This window comes from Hypanus sabinus, chromosome 14 (assembly GCF_030144855.1).
Source record: "Hypanus sabinus isolate sHypSab1 chromosome 14, sHypSab1.hap1, whole genome shotgun sequence".
Taxonomy (NCBI): domain Eukaryota; kingdom Metazoa; phylum Chordata; class Chondrichthyes; order Myliobatiformes; family Dasyatidae; genus Hypanus; species Hypanus sabinus.
In genome coordinates, this window is record NC_082719.1 from 55,229,026 (window position 1) to 55,256,763 (window position 27,738).

The following is a 27,738-nucleotide window of genomic DNA, read 5'->3' on the forward strand; positions in this document are numbered from 1 at the left end:
TTGCATATATAGGAAAAAACTGTAAAAGGTGAGTTCAGGATTGTGGAAAATATAAAAAAAACATAATAATATATTGAATACACACCACGGTTGTCATGGACTTCATAAAAACAGTCATAGATGAGGGTTTCCTCACAAAATCATTCAGAGTCTTCTCTAAGCAGAAACTCCGGATGGACCATGTGATCTGTAATGTGCTGAAGGCCAGATCAGTTGCATTCTGGTCCTGCGACCAAGTGAGGTGCTGAGGTCCAGGTATGATCTCCTGAAAGCCATCTCACGGGCAAAGTGACAATTCCGAAACCAAACCTGAGACACTGAAGGATGCTCTGCAGCTGTGGCAGAGCTTGAGTGCTATCACCTCTTACAACGTGGAACCTAGGTGATAACAGGGCATCAATTCCAGTTGAGCTCCATAACTCTATGCTCCCCTTGATCATCAAAATATGGAGGAACCTTCCCAAACTCCCACAGCCCCCAATGACTTTGGGAGGCTAACATGAAAGCATCCTTCAGGAAGGTGAACCTACAGAAAGCATCTAGCTCAGGCGGGGTACCTGGCTGAGAATGAAGACCTGTGTTGATCGCTGACATCAATGAACCTGGCTGGAGGTTTTTCCCAATATAGTTAACCCAGTGGTTCCCAACCTTTTTAATGCCACAGGCCAAAGCCATTAAGCAAGGAGTCCATGGAACCCAGGTTGGGACTCTGATTTAATCTCTTGCTTCAGCAGTCCGAGATACCCACCTACTTCAAGCAGTGCCTCAGAAGAATGTGGTAAAATGTCTCAATAACTATCATCCAGTCAAACTTACATCCATATGATAAAGCGCTTTCCGAGAATGCTGATCAAACTTCCGTCTAAGAAATGACTTGCCTACGATCTCCACAAGTCTACAGTAGATGCCATTTCATATGCTCTTCACTCAACCTTGGAACATCTGGGCAGCGAAGGTGTATACATCAGAGTGCTCTTCATCAACTAAAGCTCGGCATTCAATCCTATCATTTCCTCAAAGCTAATCAATAAGTTACAAGACCTTGGCTTCAATAACTCCTTCTGCAATTGGATCCTGGATTTCCTGATTTGCAGACCCCAATCAGTTTGGATTGGCAACAACATCTCCTTCACAATCTCCATCAGCATTGGTGCACCACAAGGCTGTGTGCTCAGACCCCTGCTCTACTCACTTTACACTTATAACTGTGACACTAAGCACAGCTGCAACCCCATATTTAAATTTGCTGATGATACCATTGTCATAGGCTAAATTAAAGGGAGTAACGAATCACTGTTGAGGAATGAGATTGAAAATTTGGCTGATTGGTGCCACAACAACAACCTCTTACTCAATGTCAGCAAGACCAAGGAGCTGATTGTTGATTTCATGAGGAGAAAACCAGAAGTCCATGAGCCAGGGCTTATCAGGGATCAGAGGTGGAGAGGGCTAGCAACTTTAAATTCCTTGGTGCTATAATTTCAGAGGATCTGTTCTGGGTCCAGTACATGAGTGCCATTACAAAGAAAGCATGGCAGCATCTCTACTTTCTGAGAAGTTTGTGAAGATTCGGCTTGACATCTAAAACTTTGATAACTTCTATAAAAGTGTATTGGAGGGTATATTGACTGGCTGCAGCACAGTCTGGTATGAAAACACCAATGGCCTTGAATGGAAAACCCTGCAAAAAGTAGTAGATACGGCCAGTCCATCACGGGCAATGCCCTCCCCACCGTTGAGCACATCTACATGGTGTGCTGTCATAGGAAAGTACCATCCATCATCAAGAACCCCATTACACAGGTCATGTTCTCTTCCCACTGCTGCCGTAAGGAAGAAGGCACAGGAGCCTCAGGACCCACACCACCAGGTTCCAGAACAGTTACTATACCTCAACCATCAGGCTTTTGACCCAGAGCGTATAACTTCACTTACCCCATCACTGAACTGTTCCCACAATATGAGGACTCTTTATGTAATGTTCTCAATATTTATTGCTTATTTGTTTATTAGTCTTATTATTATTTTATCTTTTGCATTTGCACGGTTTGTTGTCTTTTGCATATTTGTTGTTTGTCCATCCTTTTGGGTACGGTCTTTCAGTGGTTCTGCTGTGCTTCTTGGATTTACTGTGTATGCCCACAAGAAAATGAATCTCATGGTGACATAGATGTAGTTTGATAATAAAATTATGTTGACTTTGACTTTAGATGGTAATATGGTAATGCCCTGAGGAAGCTTTTTTGTGGGAACTGCAATATCCTTAATAAGCTTTGGAACAGTACATTTTTATGTTTATGTAAGTTCTTCATTGTGCAAAAATCATGACTTATTTACACTTTGGATTTAGTTTTAAAGAGAGAATAGTTGGCTCTGATTGCATATTTGCCACTTCAGTAAAAGGAAATCCAAACTTTGATGTTATACAAATTGAATTGGCATATTCCTCTCAAGAAACACTTATTGGTTCCTGTTGGTTACACTTCCTAATCAGAAACCAGTTGTAATCTGAGCCAAACTGTGCAGATATTAAAATGAATTTATAGGGGATGAGAAAGGTCAGTCCTGTAATGTTTGCTAAGTAAAAGTGATACGCAAAATAGATAAGAGAATCCACTATATTTCCAAATTCTGTTCAAAGTCTTTCTGCTACAAGTTTTCCAATAGTGCAAGTTTAAACAGTCTGTAAGGTTACGCTTATCTGCTTTTGACCTTTAGAAGCTACATTAAGGTGACATTTGCTGATTCGTGTTGAGAGGGTCACACAAAAGTCATTGAATATCAAACTCCCTTCATGTTTTTCCTCAATAAATCAACTGATGATGATTAATGAAGCTAAAAGGGTGGATGAATTTCAACATTATGCTCTAAAAACGATTATTACCTTGTCAGTCATGCTTGAATTTAAGAACTGTGATCTATGATCAGTTTGAAATATGTGGATTGATGCCCTCTCTCCTAAGTTAATTTGATCATTTCTCAATAGTTAAGTCATTTGTCTTTGAGCACTGTGAATACACTAAAGACTCAACATACTCAAGGTTGAATAAATGGTCATTTCTAATTGGAATTTTTCTGGGAGAGAGACAAATGAGTCCTTGCAACTTACACAAATTTTTACTGAGAACATCAAATGATTGTTTTTGCTTATATAGCTATGTAAATTTTTGGCATGCAGATGAAATAATTAAAATGATAAACCATGATGCAGATTTTTATGTCTAGCAAGTCACTTGATCAAACCCAACCTTGTTGTTAAACTACTTCATTACCTCACTGTAGTGGCACAAATTCAGAGTGGGTCATTTGGGATCATGTAGGATGACATTTAGCGAACGTTGCATTAGAACTTACAATGATAAGGGGAATCAAAGCTATTATGAGCAGTAGCTATCCAAGATAACTATATAAGAACACACAATTTTAGTAAAGTTTTTCAAAAATTGCCAATGAATGGGAAATGGCACTTATTGAGCCTTGCTATCTCAATGTAACTATGTACTATTTACTCACTTGTGGACCTTAGCCAATTTATTTAATTCCCTCTGGCAAGAGTACACAGGTAAGTGTTCCAAGAAGACAAAACTGAAATATTGTACTGACCTGGGGATACTAGTCTAATATTACAATCTACATTCTTCAGCCCTGACTGATTGCATTCCATGGATGACATTTCCATAGTCCCAACAGGACTAGAACTGTACTTCTTCTTATAAACTTCAAATCCACTCTTTACCTGACATTCATTCAGCTCCTTAAAAAAAGTTTAATGGTGAACTGATAGTAACTGCTTTTGGATCAATGATGATATCTTGAACTGCAACTGTACCTTGTGATTATTTAAACTAAAATACAACACTGACCCTTTAGATGTTAGTTCCAATTTGATAACCCCCTTTCTTTAGCTTTTACATTATAGTCATCTTGCTAAATGTAACTTGTGATGCACATGTTTGAATGTTTTCAGCACACTTTGTAAAAATTACAGTCTCACTGGAACAGCTTGTTGGAGGAACTCAGTGGACTGGGTTTACAGTTTCACTGTTGAATTCAATGGCTTTGGTATTCAAAGTCTTGTGTACAAGAGATGTCGATGTTACACAACCTGCTGAGGTTCTTTCACTGTCAGCACTAAAGCTAAGTTCCATATTCTATTGAAATTCATTGGAAGAATAGCCCTTCTTTCTTAAGGGCAAGTACTCCCAAATAGGTCACAGGTGAAACACACATGCACTCCACCACTGACCAACAGTGATTTCAGCATATATCATCCACAAAGTGCTCTGCAGTTAATTGTAAAGCAACTCCACCAACAGCCTAGTCCTGACAGCTCCTCTCCAAACTCATAACCTCCACTACCAAGAAAAATAAGGGCAAGAGAAATGTGGGGACATCACAATCTGCAGCTTCTCCTCCAGCTTGTGCACCATCCTAATTTGGAAATATTTTGCCAATCCTTCATCTTTGTTGGGTGTAATTCTTGGAACTCCTTGCTCAACGATACCATGGGATTCCCTTGACTCGAAAGGCAGCAGCAGTTCAAGAGGGTGACTCATCATCTCACTGTCTCGACGGAAATCATGTATGGGTAATATATTCTGCTCATGCAAGAATTGCACGAAAAGATTTGTGGAAGTTAGTGGCTGTAGTTTTTGAATAAATTTAGTGACATGTCTATTTGAAGAGGTTTGGGAGAAGCTGAAGATTTTGATTTAATGGAGTTTAATCTTATTCATAGTTTTGGATGTTCCCTGTGCTGATCTTCATTTTCCAGCTGCCAGTGATCCCCTGTGTAAACTAAAGGAAGCAATGGAAACTAATAATAAACACAAGAGATCCTGCAGATGCTTGGAATCCAGAACAACAGAGACAAAGTGCTGGAGGAACTCAGCAAGTTAGGCAGTATCTATGGAAATGAATAAACAGTTACATTTCTGGCTGTGACCCATTCACAGGACTGGAAAGGAAGGGGGAAGATGCTGGAATAAAAAGCACTGGGGATGGGAAGGAAGACAAGGTAGAAGGTGATGCGTGAAGCCAGGCGGGTGGGAAAAGTAAAGGTCTGGTGAAGAAGGAATCTGATATGGGAGGAAAGTGGACCACAGGAGAACGGGAAGAAGGGAAGAAGCAGAGGCACCAGGGGGAAGTGACGGGCAGGTGAGGAGAAGAGGTAGGAGGCCAGAGTGGAGAAAGAAGAAGTGAAAAGGGGAGGGGACAATAAAAAAACTATCAGAATGAGAAATTACCGTTCATACCATCAGGTTGGAGGCCGAATATGAGGTATTGCTCCTCCAGCTTGAGAGGAGGCCATAGATTGTCATGTTGGAATGGGAATGGGCATAGAAACTAAACTGGTTGGCCACTGGGAAATTTTGATTTTGGCAGCTGGAGTGTAGGTGTTTGACTCAGCAGAGCCCCAGTTTATGTCGAGTCTCCACTGTAGAGGAGACCAGATCGGGAACACCTGATACAATAGATGGCCTCAACAGGTTCACATGTGATGTGTTGCCTCACCTGGAAGGACAGTTTTGGGCCCTGAATGGAGGTAAGGGAGGAGGTCAATAGGCAGGTGCTCTATTTCTGTCATGTACAGGGATATAGGGGGTTTAGTGCAGAGGAATGAATGGACATGGGAATCGTGGAGGGATTGATCCTTGTGGAAAATGGAGAGTGGGAGGGGAGAGGTAAAGATGTGCTTGATGATAGGATCCATTTGAAGATGGCAGAAGTTGTGGAGAATGATCTGTTGGATATGTAGGCTTATGTTGTGGTAGGTGAGGACAAGAGGAACTCCATCTACGTTAATGTGGTGGGAGCTACAGTATATGTTAACATAAACTGCACAGTCACTTTGTATGAAGCCACTGATACAATTAACAACGTTATGCATATTGGAATCATTTAATGGTAATTTGAGACTGGATTAAAAAGGGCTTCAGAGGACGTCAAATGGAAAATCCTGTGGTGCTCACTCAATAGGTGAGTTGGGGCAGGGACAAGAAAGGTGAACCAAGGGAGAAGGAATCTGTGGATAGGTGTCATCTCCCTTCCTCTCAGTTTGACAGACTGGCTATCTTCACACAGCTTTCTCAAACCTGATGCAAGGTCTAGACCTGAAATGTTGATCCTCCCTTTGCCTCCTCAAACGCTGCTCCACTGTTGAGATTTTTCAGTATTTTTTTTTTCTCCAGATTCCAGCATCTGCAGTCACTTGTGTTTCCAAAGTATTTGATGGGGGTAGTAGGCATTTCAAAGCTTTGCAAATGGATGGGTCATAGGGATGGCCCTTAAAGCAGGACGGTGAGAAGCATTGAGAGAGTGAAAGGGGAAGATGAGGATAGCGTTTGCCCACGATGGACACAAGAGAAAATGCACAAGAATTAAATGTGAGAAGAATATAGGGTTATGTAGGAGCCGATGGCTGAAGTCTGTTTAATGCAGCTTTCACTCTTGAGGAATTGATGTAGTTGATAATATTACTTTACTAAGCACAGAATATTGTGGTACATTAGCAAATCAGATGACATTGCATTTAGGATAAATAATCTCTATTATTTTCAAAGTTCAAAGTAAATTTATTATCAAAGTATGCATTTGTTACCATATACATGCTATTTTGGGATTTATTTTCTTGAGAGCATTTACAGGAGAAAAGAAATACAATAGAATCTATGAGAAATGACACCTAAACAAAGACTGAAAACAACCAATATGCAAAATAAGACAAACATTGCAAATAAAAAGGTTTATACCAAGAATGAGTTGTAAAGGGTCCCTGAAAGTGTGTCTGTACATTGTAGAATCAGTTCAAAGATGTGGTGAGTGAAGTTATCCATATCAGTTCAGGAGCCTGATGGTTGCAGGGTTACAACTGTTCCTGGTAGTATGGGACCTGAGGCTTCTATATTGTTCCCAGTTCTGATCCTCTGATACGTTAACACCAAGGAATTTAAAGCTACTGACCCCCTCCACCTCCGATCCCGTAATAAAGACTGGCTCGTGGTCTTCCAGCTTCTTTGTCCTGCGGTCAATAATCAGCTCTTTGGTTTTGCTAATGTCAGGTGAGAGGTTGTTGCTGTGACACCACACAACCAGATTTTCAATCTCTCTTGTTTATGGCAAATCATTACTACCTTTGGTTCGGTTAACAACAGTCATCAGCAATCCTAAATACCATTGGTACTTAGTCACACAATCATAGGCATAAAATAAGTAAAGTAGGGAGCTAAGAGCACAGCCTGTGGTGCACCTGTGCTGATGGTGAATGTGGAGGAGATGTTATTGCCAATCTATACTGACTGTGTTCTGTCAGTGAGGAAACTAAGGATCTAATTGCACAGGCCGTCATTGAGGCCCATGTCTTGAAGCTTAGTGATGAGTTTGTGGTGATGAGAGTGTTGAATGCTAAATTATAGCCAATGAAGTGCATTCTGAAGTATGCATATTCATTGGTCTCATCATCTGCACTCTGGTTGATCTTTCACTGAGCCTGTTACAGTTACTATTCTATAGATTTACTGTGTATGCCCACAGTAAATGAATGGCAGGGTTGTATGTAGTGACAAATATGTACTTTGATAATAAAATTTACTTTGAACTTTGAAAATGGCAAATGACAAGTGAGATAGTGGTTACTTGAATCAGATATGAAGACTGCATATTGCTTCAAGAAAACACTATTCCTTAACGGGGTGGGGGGGGGAGGGGGGGTGCTCCATCAGTAAATCTGTTGCAGCATTCTTTCCAACTTTACAAGCCAGAGCATGAGTAATTATAATCATACTAGTATTGCTCACATAACTACTATTTCAGGACATTTCACAGAGTCATTGCAACATTGGGAAATTAACTTGAGTTGGGAAAATATGGGAAAAGGTATCTGAAAGCTAAGTCTAAAAGATTTCAGAATTTTTATGAACATTTGTAAAAAGGGAAGATGATTAAAATATTTCATAAGAAGGAGAGGAATCAGGAGAATCTTTTTGATGATCTGAAACAAGCTGATATAACATATTTATCAAATACATTCATATGAATTTAGTATTAAAGTGAAATAAGATAATTTTGAAAAAATAACCATTATTGACAGTTTATAGAACAATTAATATGGTCCTTGCCTCATTACTTTTTACAGAATAGCTAATATGTTGAGCCTTTAATGTGGGTTGTAGCTATTTTAGCCCCAAATCTACCTCATACAGGAAGTAAGATCAGGCTATTAAGTAAATTTGTCTTGGTTAGTCTGGGAACAATTTTCCATTAAGCTGTGTGTCAAAAAGTTAGATGGGGCTTTCTTCAGCAAGTACAATACAGAAACAAAGAATTTTGAATGCAATTCAATGAGAATTGCTTTTCTTCAAAATGGATAAATTTTGGGTTTTACTTCTGCTCTTGTGCAGTAATGGCTGGATCACATCCGGGGCTAGTTCTATGATGCTGGCTGCAGCCAGGACTACTTCTACTGTGGAATGTTTTCTGCAGGAGATATTAAATAACTGTCAGAGGACTTTACTCAAGATAATTATGCATGAAGATGTAATTTATACTCATGTTAATCCATCCATCCAGAACAAACCTTGCCTTGCATTCATATAATCTAAAATTAAAGCAGAAAATGTTGGGAACACAGAGCAGGTGAGACATCTGGAAAGAGTTAACACGTCAGGTCACTGTTCTTTCATCAGAGGTCAGTGATGACCCAGTCACCCTATCCTTGACCTGGTCTGAGCTTTCAACCACCATTCCACAGACACAGCACTCTTTTACTCTCGTTCTTCAGCAGTGGCCTGATGACAGATCGCTGACCAGATATGTTAACTCTGTTTCCCTCTCCACGATGTTGAATACTTCCAGAATTTTCTACCTTTATTTTCATTCTATCTTTCGCTTATTTCTTTCAAAAGTATCTCGACTTCCTGCAATATTATACCAGGAGGTCAATCCACATTTCTCATTATTCTCATGATGCATTTAATATTGAAATCCCTATAGATTTTTGAACATCCATTAACACTGGAATTAAAATGCTAACTTAGAAAAAACAAAATGACGATGTCCTTTGAAAAGCTGATGGCTCACAACAGGGCTGACTGATCCAAACACTTTGAATATGGCCCAATTAACAGAGCTACTGCAGAACAGCAATTCAGAGCCAATTAATTCAGAGGAGTCACCAAAGCCCCTAATATGGAAAGGCAAACGCCAGAGGTTTCTTGGTCTAGGGTTTGCTGGGATCTTCTTCTGACCAGTCTCTAGAAAACATACAAAATGCCCCTCGTTCCCTTAATTCTTTAAGTTTTCCAGTCAGTATGTTCTAGCCCAGCTGCTGGTCTAAACTTTTCCAGTAATGTTGCAGTATACATTATATCATTGTGACCTACAAAATTCTAGGCTTGAGAATGTATTCATCCAACCTGCACCTCCTCTAAAAGAAGCATCCTCATTTGGGATTGGAGAGGCTGTGGTCTAGGTTGTTCATGTCCCAGTCTAGTTCTTGGCCTTTATCTGTAGTCTTGTCAGATGCCCAACAAACTATTGTACTATTTTCTGGGTACTTGATTGACAGACAGAGTACAAGGTCAAGAGCAGATGTGTGGAGGAATAGAAGCTTCTTGGGGTCCAAGTTCACAGACCCTCAAAGTTGCCACACAACTGGTTAAGAATATGTGTGGTGTGCTGTTGTTCATTAGTATTGGTCATTGAGTTCAAGGGCTACGAGGTTATGTTGCAGCTCTATAAAAATATTTGGTTAGACCATACTCAGAATGCTGTGTCCGGCTTTGGCTGCCTTATTATAGAAAGGACGCAGAAGCTTTAGCGAGGGTTCAGATTCATTAGGGTGTTGCCAGGATTAGAGACAATATCTTATGAAGAAAGGTTGAATGAACTAAGACTTTTCTATTTTGTGTAAAGGAAGATGAGAGACAACTTGACAGAGGTGTATAAGATCTTTTGAGATAGAGTGGACATCCAGCACTTTTTTCCCAGGGTGGCAATGGCCAGTACAAGAGGACACGGAGTATTGGAAAATTGCTGACAGCTTTGGGCCCTATATCTCACAAAGGATATATTGTCATTGGAGAGAGTCCAGAGGAGGTTCACAAGGATGATTCTGGGAATGAAGGGGTTAACATATGTGGAGCCTTTGACAGCTTTGGGCCTGTACTCACTGGAATTTAGAGAAATGTGAGAGGATCTCATTGAATTCTACTGAATGTTGAAAGGACTTGATAGTGTGGATGTGGAGAAGATGTTTCATATGGTGGGGGTACCGAGAACTAGAGGGCACAGTGTCAAAATTGAGGGGTGACCTTTAAGAACAGAGATAAGGAATAATTTTTTTTTGCCTGAGAGTAGTGAATCTGTGGAATGCTCTGCCACAGACTGAAGTGGAGGCCAAGTCCGTGGTTATATTTAAGGCAGAAGTTGATAGTTTCCTGATTGCTCAGGGCAAGAGGGCAGGTGTATGGGTTTGGGTGGGATCCAGGATCAGACATGATGGAATGGCAAAGCAGACTTGATGGACTGAATGGCCTAATTCTGCTCCTGTGTCTTATGGTCTTATGGACATTTGTTAAAGGTAGTGGGGAACGTTTAAGGAGGATGACAGAGGAAGGATTTTTACACAGAGAGTGGTGAATGCCTGGATCCTATTGCCAGGGCAATGGGAGAAGCTGATCGACACATTTAGGTGACTCTTGAAAGAAAGAAAAAATGGAGGTTTATGGGCTGTGTAGGGAGACGGGTTAGATTAATCATGGATTACGTTTATATAGGGCAGCACACTGTCATAGGCTGACTGTTCTGTGTTCTATGATCTATTTGGTTTAAAGGAAACTGTTTGAAGGTACCACAAATTTAATGTAGAACATTTAATTTTGGAACAGCAAAGTTCTGATCATTTAAAATAAATGCTGAGCTTAAATGGCAGAAATACTAAGTATGGTAACTGCTCATTTATAGCATATAATTGAAAATTAGGTAAAAAATGTAGTTATCTTCAACCAATCCTCTTCAGCCTAGGCTTGTGCTCTCTTCTCCTCTGGGTAGACAATACTTAGAAGCTTTATCCTCAACTAAAACAGTTAGACATGTTTACTTACTCAGGCAGTTATGAGTAACACTGAGCGTACCTCGGTAAACTGGCATTGATTATGTTAAGTGAAACATAAGCCAAGTCTGCCAATGCCAGAAACACAAGGCCAAAAACGTTCTCCAAACAAAGGTCAACTGAACAGGTAGCCAATCAAGACTGAGGCACGCAAACGGGGGGGGGGGGGGGGCTACATAAACATGAAGACTCCCAGTGAGAAACACCAACAACTGGACACTGAGGATGAAACGTCTGCAAGCTAATTGCCAAGTTCAGTGAACACTGCAACATCAAACATTCTTCAAATGTGTTTTTTTAACCAGCTTTAAGTATTCTTTGTTGTTAAAAAAGGGATAAAAAATTCATACGCATATTTATGTACTTACAAACATTGCTTAGAAAATGTTACCCGTTCTCTTTCTGGCAATTAATTGCTGGCAGCTCCAAAAGCATTCCACTGGGAAATAATCCCTTGCTCTTGTACCAGGTATCACCTCACTGATTTTAATGAGAATAGTAGGGTTTGGGATCAGGAGACAAAAAAGAAGATAATTCTTTATTTTGAATTATTTTGCTAATGCTTTTAATTATTTTTATGTTTCTTAGGTAACAAAGTATTTTCAACAATGGTAATTTTATAATTTTTATAATTACTTACTTTACTTTTAATGTTTTTTCTGAAGGTTCTGTTTATCTTTATTCAGACTGTTCGTCTGAATTGCTAACGCTTTAGATTGTTCTTCCAGCGTCAGAACCCTGGGGGTCTTGGGCATTTTGCAGCTGGAAATTCTAGCTGGGCATTGAGGCCAGCTGGCCAGACAGTAAGATCTGGTCTGCTCTTTCCTCACCAGAAATATGTTTGAGTAACAAAGTGCAGAAGTGTTGAAAGAACGCAGATGAAATTTACCTTTACAATTAAGACGATGCACACCCTGACATACGGACGTTATTTTTCTCCCTGCAATATTCATTTTGTTTATGGTATTGGTATTCAATATCTACCCCTACAATATTTAGCTCTTGAATTCCTTTTGTAATATAATCATTAATTATCATTCCTTCCATCTGTGTGTGTGAAAGCCTGTGTGTTTGTTCATGTGAAACAAGAGGAAGCAAGAAACAAACCATCCGAATTCCCGTGGGACTGAGAGAGAGAAAGGAGTCTAGATATCATGCTGCAGAAAGGCCTGGTAGCCTGACAAATCTTTTACCACTGTCATTCCTGGTGGTGCTAAGCTATGATAGTTAGCATGTGCCCAAGACCAGTATATATTATTGTTGGAAGTGATTTGTTTACTTCATAGCAATGCTTTGAATCCATTAGTAGTGATGTGAGAAGGACAAATGGCAATTTAATTCTAACTCAGGGGCTTAAACATTGAATTGCTGTGATACAATACAATGGATTCATGTTTCAGTTCTTGATCTGTGTTGAATTAACTGATTCTGCTAACAGCAGCAGTGAATGTGTGAGAACATGGTGTTTTTGGGCTAGTATCAGAAAATTGGTCATTTTTAATAATTCCATTGAATTTTAGTTGTTTGCACCCAAGGCCAGACAAAACTGGACTTAGCGGTGATACCAGCCTCATATAGCCTGTTGGTATACATTTTATGTTCTGGATGTAAAATGTGGATGAATGATAATGCTAGCAGCTCTTACTTTTAACATTGTATCCACATACAGTACTTCAGTCTTTAAAATGTTTGTTTGAATAATGAAAGTGCATGGATAAACAGGAACAAAAATATGAGATCATAAGAGTTCATAAAATGGCCTCAGGTATTGAATATTAAGTATAAAGTTACAGTTGGATTCTATCTGGAAATGGTGGTCTTTCAATCCTATCTGAATCTACTGGCCTCGCAATTCTGCACCCCAGATAGGGGTACAAAAAAGGAACTGTGTTGTCCTATGGACTTCCTGTTTGTATCTGCCTGCTCAAGTACTGGTGGGACCTTCTGTAGGTTCACTCAAAGGTTGGCCAGAAAATTCTGAGTGATGACATAAAAGGGAAGAGAATACATCAGTTCTAATTCTGGCCTTGTGGCTAGGAATATAGTGGCAAAGTATATAAGCAGATGCTCAGTTTTTGTTCAGTTGCCTGGTCAAATTCCTGGGTGTCAAGATGTCTGAGGACCTAATCTGGATGCAACATATCGACGCAGCTGTAAATAAGTCATGGCAGCAGCTATATTTCATTAGGAGATTTTGTTTGTCAATTAAAATACTCAAAAACTTCTACAAATGCACCGTTGAGAGCATTCTGACAGGCTGCATCACTGTCTGGTATGGTGGTGGGGATTGCACAAGATCTAAGTAAGTTGCAGAAACTTGTAAAATTAGTCACCACTATCATGGGTACTGGCCTCTGTAGTATCCAAGACATCTTCGAGGTGTCACAACCATGGAATGGGCAGTGCAGCAGATACGGCAATTGCGCTCGTTAATGTGCCCATGTCAACTAATTACTAATTCATTGTGATAGTATTTAACTCCATTCATTCCATCATAGTTGTTGTTGAGACTTGGACACAGCACAACAACACTTCACTGCCTATTTGGATTTGGCCTTGCCTGAGAAACTGGATTGTCGGATCAACTGACTCTGAAGAATTGCGGTATTTGCTTCATATTTAGTTGCTCGCTTCAGCTGCAGTGTAGGCTTCATTTTCCATTTGAGAGTTTTAGTTAATGGCCCTGTTCAGCCTAGCGTTTATTGTTTTCTTTTCTTTTTAACACTGTTTGCATTAAAGTCTGTGAACTATCGACCCGCTTCAGTGTCTCTCGCTCTGCACTTGGGCCACGTCTGAACCTGGTGACACAAGGAGTGGTGCCTTATGAAGATGGCGCCCATCCTTAGGGATCCCCACTACTGAGGACATGCCCTCTTCACACTGTTACTGTCGGGTAAGAGGTACAGAAGCCTGAAGGCAAACACTCAGCGATTCAGGAACAGCATCTTCCCCTCTGCCATCCGATTCCTAAATGAACATTGAACTCATGAACACTACCTCACCACTTTTTTATTTCTGTTATTCTGTAATTTCTGTTATTTTTCTCTATATTTATTTATTATGCATTTCATTGTATTGATGCCATTAAGTTAAGACATTTCACGACATATGCTGGCGAATTAGATCTGATTCTGATACTGTGGTTTAGACTGCTCTGACTACTCAATATCAAAACACTGGAGACCTGCATCAATGAAGGCTAAATATGAGAACAAAACCTGACTAATACTCTGGTGGCAGGAAGAATAACCATCAACAGTGTTTTATAGCTTTGGTATTCTGTGGCGGAATTGAAATTGAAATTGTAAGGAGATAAATTCATGTTGGTTTTCACTCTGCAATATGCTCATGATTAAGCTGCTCCTTATGCATTCACCCTCTTCTATTGCACAACCATTTGGTTTTCCCTCTACAAAGCTGTTACTAGTATATTATGGTGTCTGATAACAACTCATCACTTCTGCAATAATATTTATAGAAATGTGACTGGCAATTAACGCAATAGCCGCTTATAATGGATGGCTTTGAGTGAAATATTTTTGTTACTAGCAATAAGCTGCAGTCATCCTGCAAGCTTTCCATTTTGACAGAGAAAGGATGAGTGGACCTGATATTAAAGATTAGTCACAGGGCAGGCATTTTCTGTTGACAAAGGGTGGAGCAAATACAGAGGGAAAGCTAATGGAATGACTGAGGTCCATGCTGTTCTGCACTTTTTATAAATATCCATTTTCTTACCAGACATTTGATATAGTGAAATACTGTTAAATAAATAAGGATGCCAAATCGATCACCAAGATAAAGTACAGTGTTATGAGAGGTATATTGGCTTTTTCAGCTGACAGGAACAGAGGGTTGCTGCAATACAGCACAGAAGGAGAAGTATTGGCTCAACGTGCTTCTTCTCCCATGGTCTTGAAAGTTTTCTTTCCTTTCAAGCAGTTAACCAGTTTACTTTTAAAAGCTGTCTCTGACGCTACTCCTACAGTTGTTTCTGGCACTGTATTCCTGAATATAACACATTGATGGAATCATTGCACTGTGAACTATGGTTCCATTTTAAAAATAATAAAAGAGGATTAAATGTAGCATAAAGTTAATTGCAATAGTTTGCACTACAGAATGTACAGTATAAATATTCTTCAGTGGGATCATTTCTTAGCAACCAGTAGTACATATGGTCAAAAACTACTTTGCCATACACAAACAGGTCATTGAAAGATAAAGCACCATTCTGTCTACTTCACTTTTCATTTCTTTTTATAGAGAGAAAAAGGTTTGTTGCTTGTAGACTTAATAGACTTATACAATCTTACTAAAACATTGGCTAAGCAGCTGACATAGGCAATTGGAAATAAGAAGTGTCTTGATATAAACCTTTCGTTCTGGCAATTGTCATTATTTAAGCAGTTCTATCTCAATGTTATGCCCCTGATGGAAAATGCATGGTTCTCTCATTGTTGATGGGATTTCCAAATATAAACAGCATGACATCTGGTGAATAGAAAGTATCACAGATGTATAATCTCCTTCTTCCTCTCTAGGCTTGCAAAAATAAATCAAGCTCACTTTGTGAATCTGTATTCTGGTACACAACCGGGTGTGTCTGTAGTAATGCTTATAATTTGTGTGGTATTGTAAAACCGATAATCTGTAATCTGGTTGTTTGGAACTCCCTATGGTATGGCATCTGGCTCACTCAGTGTGACGCATGCCACACTCCACATCTGCTCGCTGGAGCTCTGTTTCCAGTGCTCCCTATCCACCTTCTGGGGCCCTGCTTCCCTCATCTTCTCTCATTTGGCAGAATCCTCTATTTCTCTGCTCCTGTCTACTCAGCGGGCCCCAGGTTCCGTGAGCTCTTTCAACTCTCCTGCTTCTGTTTGCTGGCTCCCTTAGATCTTATCATATTTATTGTAGACAGAAATCATCTTCTTTATAAAATTCATAGAAAAAGTGAGTTAAATATATTGGGGCATTATTAGACTAACACACACCAGTCTGGAAAATCTGCTAGTCCAGTGTCATCAAGTTTCCAACTTACAGGATGAATGGAGCTTTACTGTAGTACAGCTGTAATTTGTTCAGGGTGCCTTTTGGGGCTTATTTTGTGTCACTGTTTTGGCCTTTGGCAGACAGAATCAGAAACATAACCCAAATCAGGTCCTCATTTGTAAACCCCAGTCAGTTCGGCTTGGCAACAACACCCTCTCCATAATCTCCGTCAGCACAGGCCTCTGCTATACTCGCTTTATCTCATGACTGTGTGGCTAAGCGCAGCTGCAATGACATCACTGATGACATCACATCTGAGCTCAAATCGAAGGTGGCGACAAATCAGCATTTAGGAGGAAGATAGGAAGTCTGACTGAGTGGTGCCACAGTACCACTCTTACCGTCAGCAAGACTAAGGAGCTGATTATTGATTTTAGGAGGAAACCAGAGGGCCGTGAGCCAGTCCTCACTTCAGGATCGGAGCGGTTCAGGAACTTTAAATTCCCAGGTGTTAACATTTCGGGGGACCTGTCGTAGCCCCAGCATGTAAGTGTAATTACAAAAAAAAATCATGACAGTGCCTCTAATTCCTTAGGAGTTTGCAAAGATTCAGCATGACATCTAATACTTTGACAAACTTCTATAGATGTGCAGTGGAGAGTATATCAGTCTGGCATGCAAACTTCAATGCCCTTGAACAGAAAATCTTGTAGAAAAGTAGTGCATAAGGCCTAGTCCATCTTGTGTAAAGCCATAAGACATAGGAGCAGAATTAGGCCATTCAGCCCACTGAGTCTGCTCCACCATTTCATTATGGCTGATCCATTTCCTTCTCAACCCCATTCTCCTGCTTTGACCTCATTACCTTTCACACCCTGACTAATCAAGAACCTGTCAATCTTTGCCTTAAACACACCCTGCAACCTGGCCTCCACAGGCGCCTGTGGCAATGAATTCCACAGATTCACCACCCTCTAGCTACTCTTCCACATCTCTCTTCTGAATGGATGTCCATCTATTCTGAGTATGTGCCCTCTGATCCTAAACTCCACCACCTAAAATGTTGAGTGTATGTCTTCAGGGTCCTGTTCCTCCTCCCTGATGGTAGCAATGAGAAGATGGCTTATTATGGGTAATGGGGGTTCTTAATGATGGATGTCTTCTTTTTGAGTCATGGCCTTCTAAAGATGTCCTTTGCGTTGGTGTGGCTAGTGCCCATGATGGAGCTAGATGAGTTTGCAAGTTTCTGTAGCTTTTTTTGATCCGGTGCAGTTGCCCCTCCATACCAAATTGTGATACAACCAGTTAGAATGCTCTCCACAGTACAGTGAGAGTCCTTGATGTCATATCAAGTTTGTTCAAACCCCTGATGAAATATAGCCATGGTTGAGCCTTTTTAGTAATTGCATCAATACGTTGGGTCTAGGATAGATTTTCAGCGATTTTGACACTGAGGGACTTACAACTGCTCATGCTTTCCACTGCTGACCCCTTGCTGAGGACTGAAGTGTGTTCCCTTGACTTCACAATCAATTCCCTGGCTTGGTTAACACTGAGTGCAAGGTTATTGTTGCCAGCATTTCAATTGTCCTTTGTAAGGACTTCATTTGTAGAACATGCATTTAGCAGGCTTGAGGGAAATAATTAATCTATCTAAAGAATAAAACTCTGCTACCATCTATTTCATGTGTTAAATGTAAGTCATTGAGAGGCACAGTCGCACAGTACAGAAACAAGCCCTTTGGCCTACCATGTCCATGTTTACCAGCAAATCCCATATGCACTAAGCTCATTTGCCAGGACTTTATTACCCATGGCCTCCTATGTCATCTAGATTATCTTGAATGCTGTATGAGCACCTACCTCCAATATCCACTTATGCAATATGTTTTAGATTCCAAATGGGTGGAAGCATTCATCTTCAGATCTACTCTTAAGCTCTTTCCTTTTACCTCAACCTTTGTTCTCTAATTTTGTAACCATTATATTGGAAACATATGTTCTATTATCTATCCTGTTTATAAGTCTCATAATTTTGTACACCTTAATTAGATCCTACCTTAGATTTCTCCATTCCCAGGTAAATAAATCTGGTCAATCTCTGCTCATAAACATCTTGGTGAACCTCCTCTGCATCTCAGGCATCATTCTGGTGAATCTCATCTGCAGTCTCTCCAATGTAATCATATCTTGCCTATACTGATCAGAACTACACATTATATCTAACCAATGTTTTGTAAAGCTTTAATTTTTTAACCAGCTTTGAGTATTCTTTGTTGATAAAAAAGGATAACAAAATTAGTATGCATTAATAGCCACCATGCTCTGTTGTTGGCATTCTATGTTGGTGCTGGAAACATGATAACGCTTGCAGGCTGCCTCTAGCAAATCTTGGGATTGTATTGGTTATTGACACAAACAACATATTGCACTGTGTTCTTCGATGTACATATGACAATTAAAGCTAATCTTTTTTCTTTATCTTTAATGAACACAGTGTTCCATGCGCTTTCTTCATTGTTGTATCAATCTGTGCTGCTGCACAGAATTACATCACCATCTCTCTGTTCCTCACTGCTCCCTCGGGCTCTTTCGTTCATCCTATGTGTCCTATCCTTATTATCTCAAGGTGCATCACCTTGCACTTAGCTGAATTAAATTCCATCAGCATGGGGCAGCCCATTTTACCAACTGATCACTATCTTCCTGTAGCCTTTGACCACTCTCCTCTCAATCAACACCACCAGTAATTTTACAGATACAGATCTGTTTATTGTAATATACACCAGGGAGCAATGAAATTTCTTGCTCACTTGAAGTGCAATAGAGTAAACTGTATGCATGGTAATAAAAATACTACAATTACTATAGTGATATGTACAAAACAATGGAATGGTGCAAATATAGCAGTGCAAACTGAGGTAGTACAAAATGAATTGCTGAAGTAACAGCATTTTTTCATGTCATCTGCAAACATACTAATCATACATCCTATATTGAGATCTAAGTCATTAATATAAAATAATTTTAGGGGTTCTACTGTTGATCTCAGTGATGCATCACTGGTCACAGGCATGCAATCACAAAACAACCCTCCGCCTCTTATTACCAAGCTAGTTTTTGATCCAGTTTGCCAAATTGCTTTGGATCTCATGGGTTTGTCTCTCATCTGGGACTTGGTCCAAGACCTTAGTTAAGGTCATGTACACAACTGCATTTGTGGACACATTTTGTTAACTGCTTGAAAAACTCAAATTAATCAGTCAAAATCTCTCCACACAAAGCTATGATAACTATCTTCGATCAATCCTTGCCTTTCAAGTGTTGATTAATCCTGAGCTCCAGGAGACTTTTCAATAACTTTCCAAGCATTGATGTTAGATTCACAGGCCTCAAATTGTCAGATTTGAATTTAAGGTTTCAGATTTGCCTTTTTCCAATCATCTAGCCAATCATCTAGTGTAATTTTGTGGGTATGTTTAAGGCAGAAGTTGATCGTTTCCTGATTGGTCAGGGCATCAAAGGATATGGCGAGAAGGCAGGTGTATGGGGTTGAGTGGGATTTGGGTTCAGCCGTGAAGGAATGGCTGGGCAGACTCAATGGACTGAATGGCCTAATTCTGTTCCTATGTCTTATGATCTTATCTCCTCCCTTTTTCATGTTGGAATTTCACTGGCCTCTTTCCTGAACCATCCAGTTACAATATACACTCGGTACCTCATGTACAGTATCTAATAAGCTCACTGAGAGTATCTTCATGCTGTTGTAGCCCATTCACTTCAAGGTTCGATGTGTTGTGTGCTTGGAAATGCTTTTCTGCATGCCACAGTTGCAACATGTGGTTATTTGAGTCAATGTTACCTTTCAAACCTTTCTGTCAGTTTGAACCAATGTGGCTACTCTTCTCTTCCCTCTCTCATTAACAAGGCATTTTTGCCCACAAAACTGCTGTGCACTGGATGTTTTATTTCACACTATTCTCTGTAAATTCTAGAGACTGTTGTGCATGAAATTCTCAAGGGAGCAGTAGTTTCTGAAATACTCAAGCCACCCCGTCTGGCACCAACAATCATTCCATGGTCAAAATCACTTTGATCACATTTCTTCTTTATTCTGAGGTTTGGTCTAAACATCTTGATCATCTTTATATGCTTTTGATTGGCTGATTAGATGCTTGCATTAACAAGTAGGTGTACATGTGGACTGCTTAAAGTGGCCAATGAATGTACTTCTCCATAGTGAATACACATGGGATGTATTTACTCCAGATGACATCAACTTCCTCTGGCTACATCCAGATTTTCATTTTGGTGTGTAATTAATGCTTCTATTTATCTGATTATCTTCTTGTCCTGAATGTATTTATAATGTGCTTTGGGATTTCCCTTAATCCTGTCTGTCAGTGGTATTTCTTGCCCACAATTTACACTCTTCATCTTTTTAACTGCATGCCTACACTTTTTATTTAAACCTTATTTTTAGTTCTCTATTCCTGCAATGTATACCTTAGACTCAATATCTGCCTTTTTTTTCCCAGCCTTCGATATCACTTGACACCCTAGGTGCACTTTTAAAAATTCACGCTCCTCTGAGCTACAGCTCTAGGTCTATTGGCTGCATAATGATAAACAATTGGCTCTAGATGCAATGCTCTGTACCCTCTGCTGGAGTTGATTGCAACATACACAAAATGCTGGAAGATCTCAGCAGGTCAGGCAGTTTCTATGGAGAGGAATAAATAGTCAATGTATTGGGACAAGACTCTTCATCAGGACTGGAATGGAAGAAGGAAGAAGCCAAAATAAGAAGGTCAGGAGAGGGATTTGATTGACCGAGGTCAGCTTGAGGTTATTGTGACAGTAGACATTCTGCACATGCACTGGAGAACAAGTCTACTTTTTCTAAACCAACATCTGTCATAGAATCATGTGGATTATTTCTGCTGTTCACATTTGACCATCGACCTTGTGCTTTGTGCTCTTTCCAAACTTGTAGTACTTCACAGCTAAAATTCTCATGATTGCCTTTAAATTCCCACAGTACTTCAACTCTGAATGCTTCCACCTTTGAGGGCAGTCCTGCCCTTAACATCTACATTTCTCCCTCAACCTCCCCTGTCTCTCCCTCCTCCTTTGAAACACTCCTTTGAACTTACTTTTTGATCAGACCAGTTCTGATATATCTGCAAACACCACAGTGTCAAATTTTGCTTTAAAACAGTGCAGTAAAACAACTTGTGAAACTTACTGTATTAAGGGTACCATAGTCCTGTGAACTGCTGTTGTCATTCACATTTGATAATCAAAGTGCAATACCCTTCAGTTAAGCTAGTCACATATTTTAGTTTAGAACCAATATTTTGGATATAAAAACATTCCCGGTATTAAACGTACCTTCAAATATCTAAGTGGAATGGTAATGCGTGTAATTTTGTCAATAAATTTGAAATATAATGCTCATTTATGAACTGATTGGCAGAGTCTGAGCTGTAGTAACATGTAGCTGCTTTATATTTTTAATATATAGTAATAGTGAATGTAATGTCAACAGTATTTATGATCTCTAATTAATATATTTCCTTTTATGGGTGAAAGAAAGATCTGGAGCTTTCCAAGGCTTTGACAGGCAGTGCTAACAGTTTACTTTCAGCTGATGGTGTTTTAGAAACTAATCTCCCTGCATCTTTATAGGAAGCTTTTTTTTAAACACTGTGAGCATTAAAAGGATTACAATATAATTCCACTAATCTGTTATGGAGCTATGAGGCATGAGATTTGCAAGAGTTCCCACTATGTTAGGAAATCACTGTGTCTGTTGCTTGAGAGCTGTCTGTGTAATGCTGGGTAGTGTCAAGGGACCTGAATGTGTAGCATTTAATAGTGTCAAGAACAATGATTGTATTGCACTGTTGTTGTCAGGGTGTTACTGGGGCTAAATAGATTTCAAGGGAACATTGTGTGGGACCAGCTGTTCTCCATGGCACAAATCATGTAGCACACAGCAGTTTCTACTGCATTGACTGCATGGCATTAAGTTGATAGCAGGGTACAGACTTTCTGTGACTGAGACTTTGAAAATGAAATTTGCCATCAATTTCAAAGTGCCAGCAGAGCCCTTGATTAATTAAGGAAGAACTTATTTGAAGGAGAAAATCCCAGATTTGCAGTCATCCTCTCCGATAAGATCCTAAGATGTGTCAAGGCTCTGGAGAAACATCAACAACATTTTAACTGTGAAATTCTCAAAAGTCACTGGAAGGATAAATAAACCAAGCCCGCTGTCCTTCCCCAGCCCTGAGGTCCTAGTTACACTCATTTGTTTATGTTGGGGAGCTCATATTTAACTGCTGAAAGAGACCCACTGTTCTGAGCACTCCAGAAGAACTGTAGCTGGTTGGATGGAGGAAAAGATTCAAATATGTGCTCAGAACCTTCTTGACAAAATGCCCAGTGATGCTTGGGAATCCCTATTCTGTGACCCCCTCAGATTGCAGAAGGAGCATTTGGGATTGTATTGAGGATCGTGAGTCAATCCATTAAGAGCACGTAAAGCCCAGGGTAGATAGAATGAACTCACAACTGAACACCCACCCAGCCTCTCAATCATGTCCTGCCCTGTAAGCAGAAGAATTTGCTGTTTTCACATTGGCCTCATCAGCCTCTTCAGAACCCCTGAAGATTGAATGGGAGGAACTCTTCTCCAGTCCCAAAGACTGCTCAAGAAGAAGAAGAAGTAGAAAGATATAAAAAGAACAATGAAACCAAGCAGCCCCCAGGGTATCAGGCAGTGTCGCACAAGGGAGAGCCGTGCTCTCATTCACAAAGTGGACGTGATTGCTCTGGAGAGCCCGTAGAGGAGATTCACCAGGATATATGCTGGGAATGAGTGCATCTAATATGAGGGGAGCTTGGATGGGCAGGGTTTGCTTTCCTTGGAGCGCTGGTGGCAAAGTGGGAGTCTGATTGAAGTATAAACAAAAACTATGACAAGTGCCAATAGCTCAAATCACAGAAATTTTTTTGAATTACAGAATCTGTTAATGGTGGGAAAATGCAACCTTTAGGCGGTGAACTCTCGTAACATCTCTCTTTTTAAGGATACCTCATGGAACTGCAGGGCAAGTTCTGTAAATTTTGTACTTGGACTTTATAACCAGGTAATGGCTTGCAGTGGATTACCAAGGTACCTCCTTTCGCTTTATGGATTGCGTACTGAGAGTCATAGAAACAAAGAAAATAAGAGGAGAAGGTCATTATGTCCTTTGAGTCTGCTCCACTATCCAATTTGATGATGGCTAATCATCCAAGTTCAGTACCCTGTTCTAGATTTCTCCTCAGGTAATAAAGGCAAGTAATCTCTTCCTCAATGTCAATATGACAAAGGAGATGGTTATCAACTTCAGGAGAACTCACACCACTCACACATCTCGTTACATCGGTGGCTCAGCAGTGGAAACTGTGAGCAGTTTCAAACTCCTGGGTGTGCACCGCTCACATAACCTCAAATGGTCACATTGTACACAATCAGGAAAGCTCACCGATGCCTCTACTTTCTGAGCAGTCTGAAGAAAGCTGGACCATGCACATCTATATTCATGTCATTCTACAGATTCATGGTAGAGAGCATCCTAACATGCTGCATCACTCTATGGTACAGGAACTGTCCTCCAGTCATAGAAGGCTCTATATAGGTAGTAAAATCTGCACAATTTATCACTGGTGCCAGCCTACTGATCATCAAGGACATATATACAGACAGGTGCCAGGAAGGGGCCAGCAACAACATGAAGGAATGGACCCACCCTGCTCAGGACTGTTTGTCCCACTCCCATCAGGGAGGTGGGTAAGTGGCACTCCACACCAGGACAACCAGACTCAAAATCAATTACTTTCCCCAAGCAGTAAGGCTGATCAACACCCTCCACCCACTAACCTGCCCACCGCAACCCCCAACCACCTCTACTTTATTATTTCCTATCAGTCACCTTAAGTGCAGGCACTCCTGTCTAGCATCATGTTATGGACATACAATCAACTTATGTGTATAAACTATCTAAAGTATTTATAATTATTGTGTTTTTGTTACTATTGTGTTCTTTTTTCTGAACTATGTTGTCCTTTATTCTTGAGTACTGGAAATGACATTAAAAAATCTTGAGATCCCAGATCCCTCTACCCTAACAACAATTATCTCACACCTCCTCAAATATGTTTAATAGTCTGGCTTTAACTGATTACTGTGGTAGAGATTTGCACGTTCACCTCTCCCATGGAGAAGACGTTACCCCTCAGCTCAATCTTAATAGGTTTTATAGGCTTGAGTATAGAATTTACTGTACATTGCAGTTGTGCAAGACATCAGTAAGGATGCATTTGAAATATTGTGTTCCATTTTGGCCACTTTGCTATAGGAAAGATGCCATTAAGCTGGAGTGAGTGCAGAGAAGGTTTATTAGAATGTTGCCAGGAATTGAGGGATTGAGTTATGAAGAGAGGTTGAGGAATTTGGGACCATTTTCTTGAGAGTTTAGGAGAATGAGGATAATCTTATAGAAATGTACTGTATATAATCATGAGGGACATACTTAGGGTCAAAGTACAGTTGTTTTCCTAGTGTTGGGGAATCATGGTTTAAGGTGAGAGAGCAGTGACTTAATAAAAATCTGAGAGGCAACTTTTTCACCCAGAGGGTGATCAAGATCTGGAATGAACTGCTAAGGCAGTGGTTGAGGCAAGTATGTTAACAGCATTTAAAAGGTATTTGTATAGGTAGATGGATAGGAAAGACTTAGAGGGATATAGGCCAAATGTGGGCAAATGACCTGCTTAGATTGGAATCATGGTCAGCATAGGTATGTTGGGCTGAAGGGCCTGTTTCTGCGCTGTATGACTCCATAACTCTGGCAGTTATCCACATATTGTGTTTAAGGATCTTGGACTCTCTAACCATCAGGAATGTCCTGACTGTATTAAACTGCTGTGTAAGAATATTGACGGTTTCAGTGAGATCCCCTCTCATTTTCCTGAAATTTTAGTGAATGTGTGGCTGAGTGACCCAATCCCTCTTCATCCCAGCAATCAGTCTTGTGAACTTTCACTGCACTCCCTCCAAGGAAAGAACATCCTTCCTCAGATAAGGAGATCACAAATTATGCACAATACTCAAGGTGCAGTCTTACCAACCCTGTGTACAATTGCAGCCAGACATCCCTGTTCCTACACATGAATGCTCCCACTGTGAAGGTCAACATACCATTTGACTTCTTAATCGCCTTCTGCACCTGCATGCTTATCTTCAGTGACTGGTGCACAAGGGCACACAGGTCTCTCATTGCACCTCCCCCTTTCCAAGGCTAGTGCCATTCACTTGACAATTTGCTTTCCTGTTATTACCACCAAAGTGAATGAGCTTACATTTATCATATTATACTATGTCTGCTATGTCTTTAACACTCCCTCAACCTGTCCCAATTAATTTACAACTTCTTTGTGTCCTCCTCAAGGCTTACACTTCTTTCCAGCTATGCGTTGTCCACAGATCTGGAGATACTGCATTTAATTCCTTCATCCAAATCAATAATATATTTTGTGAATAGCTGTGGTTCTAGTAATGATCCCTTGCATATGCTACCAGTCGCTGGCTACCACTTGGGGAAAAAAGACCAATTTATTTCTATCGTTTGTTTTATATTAGCCAATCAGTTCTATGTCCATATCAGTAAATTATTCCTGAATCCCAAGTGTTTAAATTTTGCATGCCAGTCTCTAATGTGGAATAGTACATAAGCTGTCTGAAAATCCAAATCTATGACCTCCAACGGTTCTCTCTCCTCTTTTCTCATCCCCCAAATTGCAAAAGATTTGTCGATCATAAACCCAGGGTGACTTTTTCATTCTGCTCGAAGTGCTCTGCTATTATCTATATCTTTATTTTCCCCACCACTGATATCAAGCCAACTAGGCTATTATTCCCTTCTTCATAGATCCTGACCACTATTGTCATACATTGGAGGAGTTTTTAATTTCTACAGTTTTACAGCATTTATCCAAATCTCCCTTGAATTTTGCCAACTTGATGTAGAACTAATGACAACCTCCATGGGATAACAAAGCCGGGGACCTTATCTGTTGGGTCCCTGACACTGCACTTTTTCTGTAATTTTAACACTCCATTCTGCAATTTGTTATTGCTTTTCCCTTATACTACCTCCTTGTACTGATGTAGTGAAAAGATCAGTATGGAACAAGGATTTTCACAGTACCTTGGTGGTTGTGGCTGCATCTGGTCTTTGTGGTGTACTATTCTTTTCTCCTGAGTATGTAAGGGCCATCATTTATGTCTGCAGTATAGAAACAGATGCCCCCACATTTATGATTGCTAGTTTCTGGATCAGCTTAATCTTTTTTTTACATAGTGTTAGTTACTGCTTCAGAAAATCAGCCTACACGATTGAATTAGTAAAAAATATATTGACTTGTGCATGTCAACTGTGTGTAAGAAATTGTTGCCACCCAGGGGCAAGTTCATGACTTTGTTGGACTTTCCATTATCAGGACTGCTGTTTGCATCAGCAGTAGAGTCATCAGCTTTTAACTCTTGCATGTTAACATCGCATGATCTGTCCTGGCCCAAGATCCTAGATGCACTTATAAAGAAAGTGTATTAGCATCTTATAGTATCCTGGCTAGTACGACTAGTATGACAATTTGAAAGCCCTGGAATGAAAGAAGCTTTAGAGGGTAATGGACTTGGTTGAATATATCATGGCACATCCCTTACTACCACTGAGAGCATGATGGGGTGGTAACATGCATCTCCAAAGATCCCTGCCATCTGAAAATGCCAATTTTTCACACCTATGATCAGCAAGGAGGTACAGAAGCCTGAGGTCACACACCATCAGGTTCAAGAACAGCTACTTCCCTTCGACTGTTTGGTTCTTGAACCAACCAGTGAAACCCTAATCACTACAGTTAGCAAAAGTTCGACCTTTTTTTTTGCTTTACTTGTATTTTTCTTGTAAAATTTATGTTCAGTCTGTGTTTTTCCTGTATATGCTGCTTAGATAGTGTTATGGGCCTGCGATGTGATGTGGCTGCAAGCAGGTCTTTTTTTGCACCTGTACATGTACTTGTGCACATGACAAACTTGTTTTTGACTTTGTTAATGGGTTTGGTTATCTTGAACATGCTCCCAATTTTTAAAAATTAATTTACAGGCTGTGGGCATTGCCAGCTAAGCCAGCATTTATTGCCCATCCCTGGTTGAGAAGGTGCCTTCTTGAGCCACCGCAGTCCCTGAGGTGCAGGTATACCCACAGTGCTGTTAGGGAAGGAATTCCATTTTGATGAAGCGGCAATGAAGGAATGGCAAAATGCTTCCAAATCAGGATGGTGAGTGACTTGGAGGGTGATTTCCAAGTAGTGGCGTTCCCAGGTATTTGCTGTTTTTGTCTTTCTAGATGGTGTTGGTCATGGGTCTGGAAGGTGCTGCCTTAGGAACTTTGGTGTGTTGCTCTAGTGCAGCTTGTAGATAGTACACAATGCTACAACTGTTCGTTGATGGTGGAGGGATTGGATGCTTGTGGAAGGGGCACCAATCAAGTGGGCTGCCTTGTACTGGATGGTGTAAA

The 27,738-nt window shown here is 40.2% G+C and overlaps 1 protein-coding gene across 2 annotated transcripts in view; it reads right to left on the minus strand.

The window, feature by feature from the left end:
- dlc1 (DLC1 Rho GTPase activating protein) overlaps positions 1-27,738 on the minus strand; it is a 447,394-nt gene that overhangs the window by 78,934 nt on the left and 340,722 nt on the right. The window lies entirely within an intron of this gene.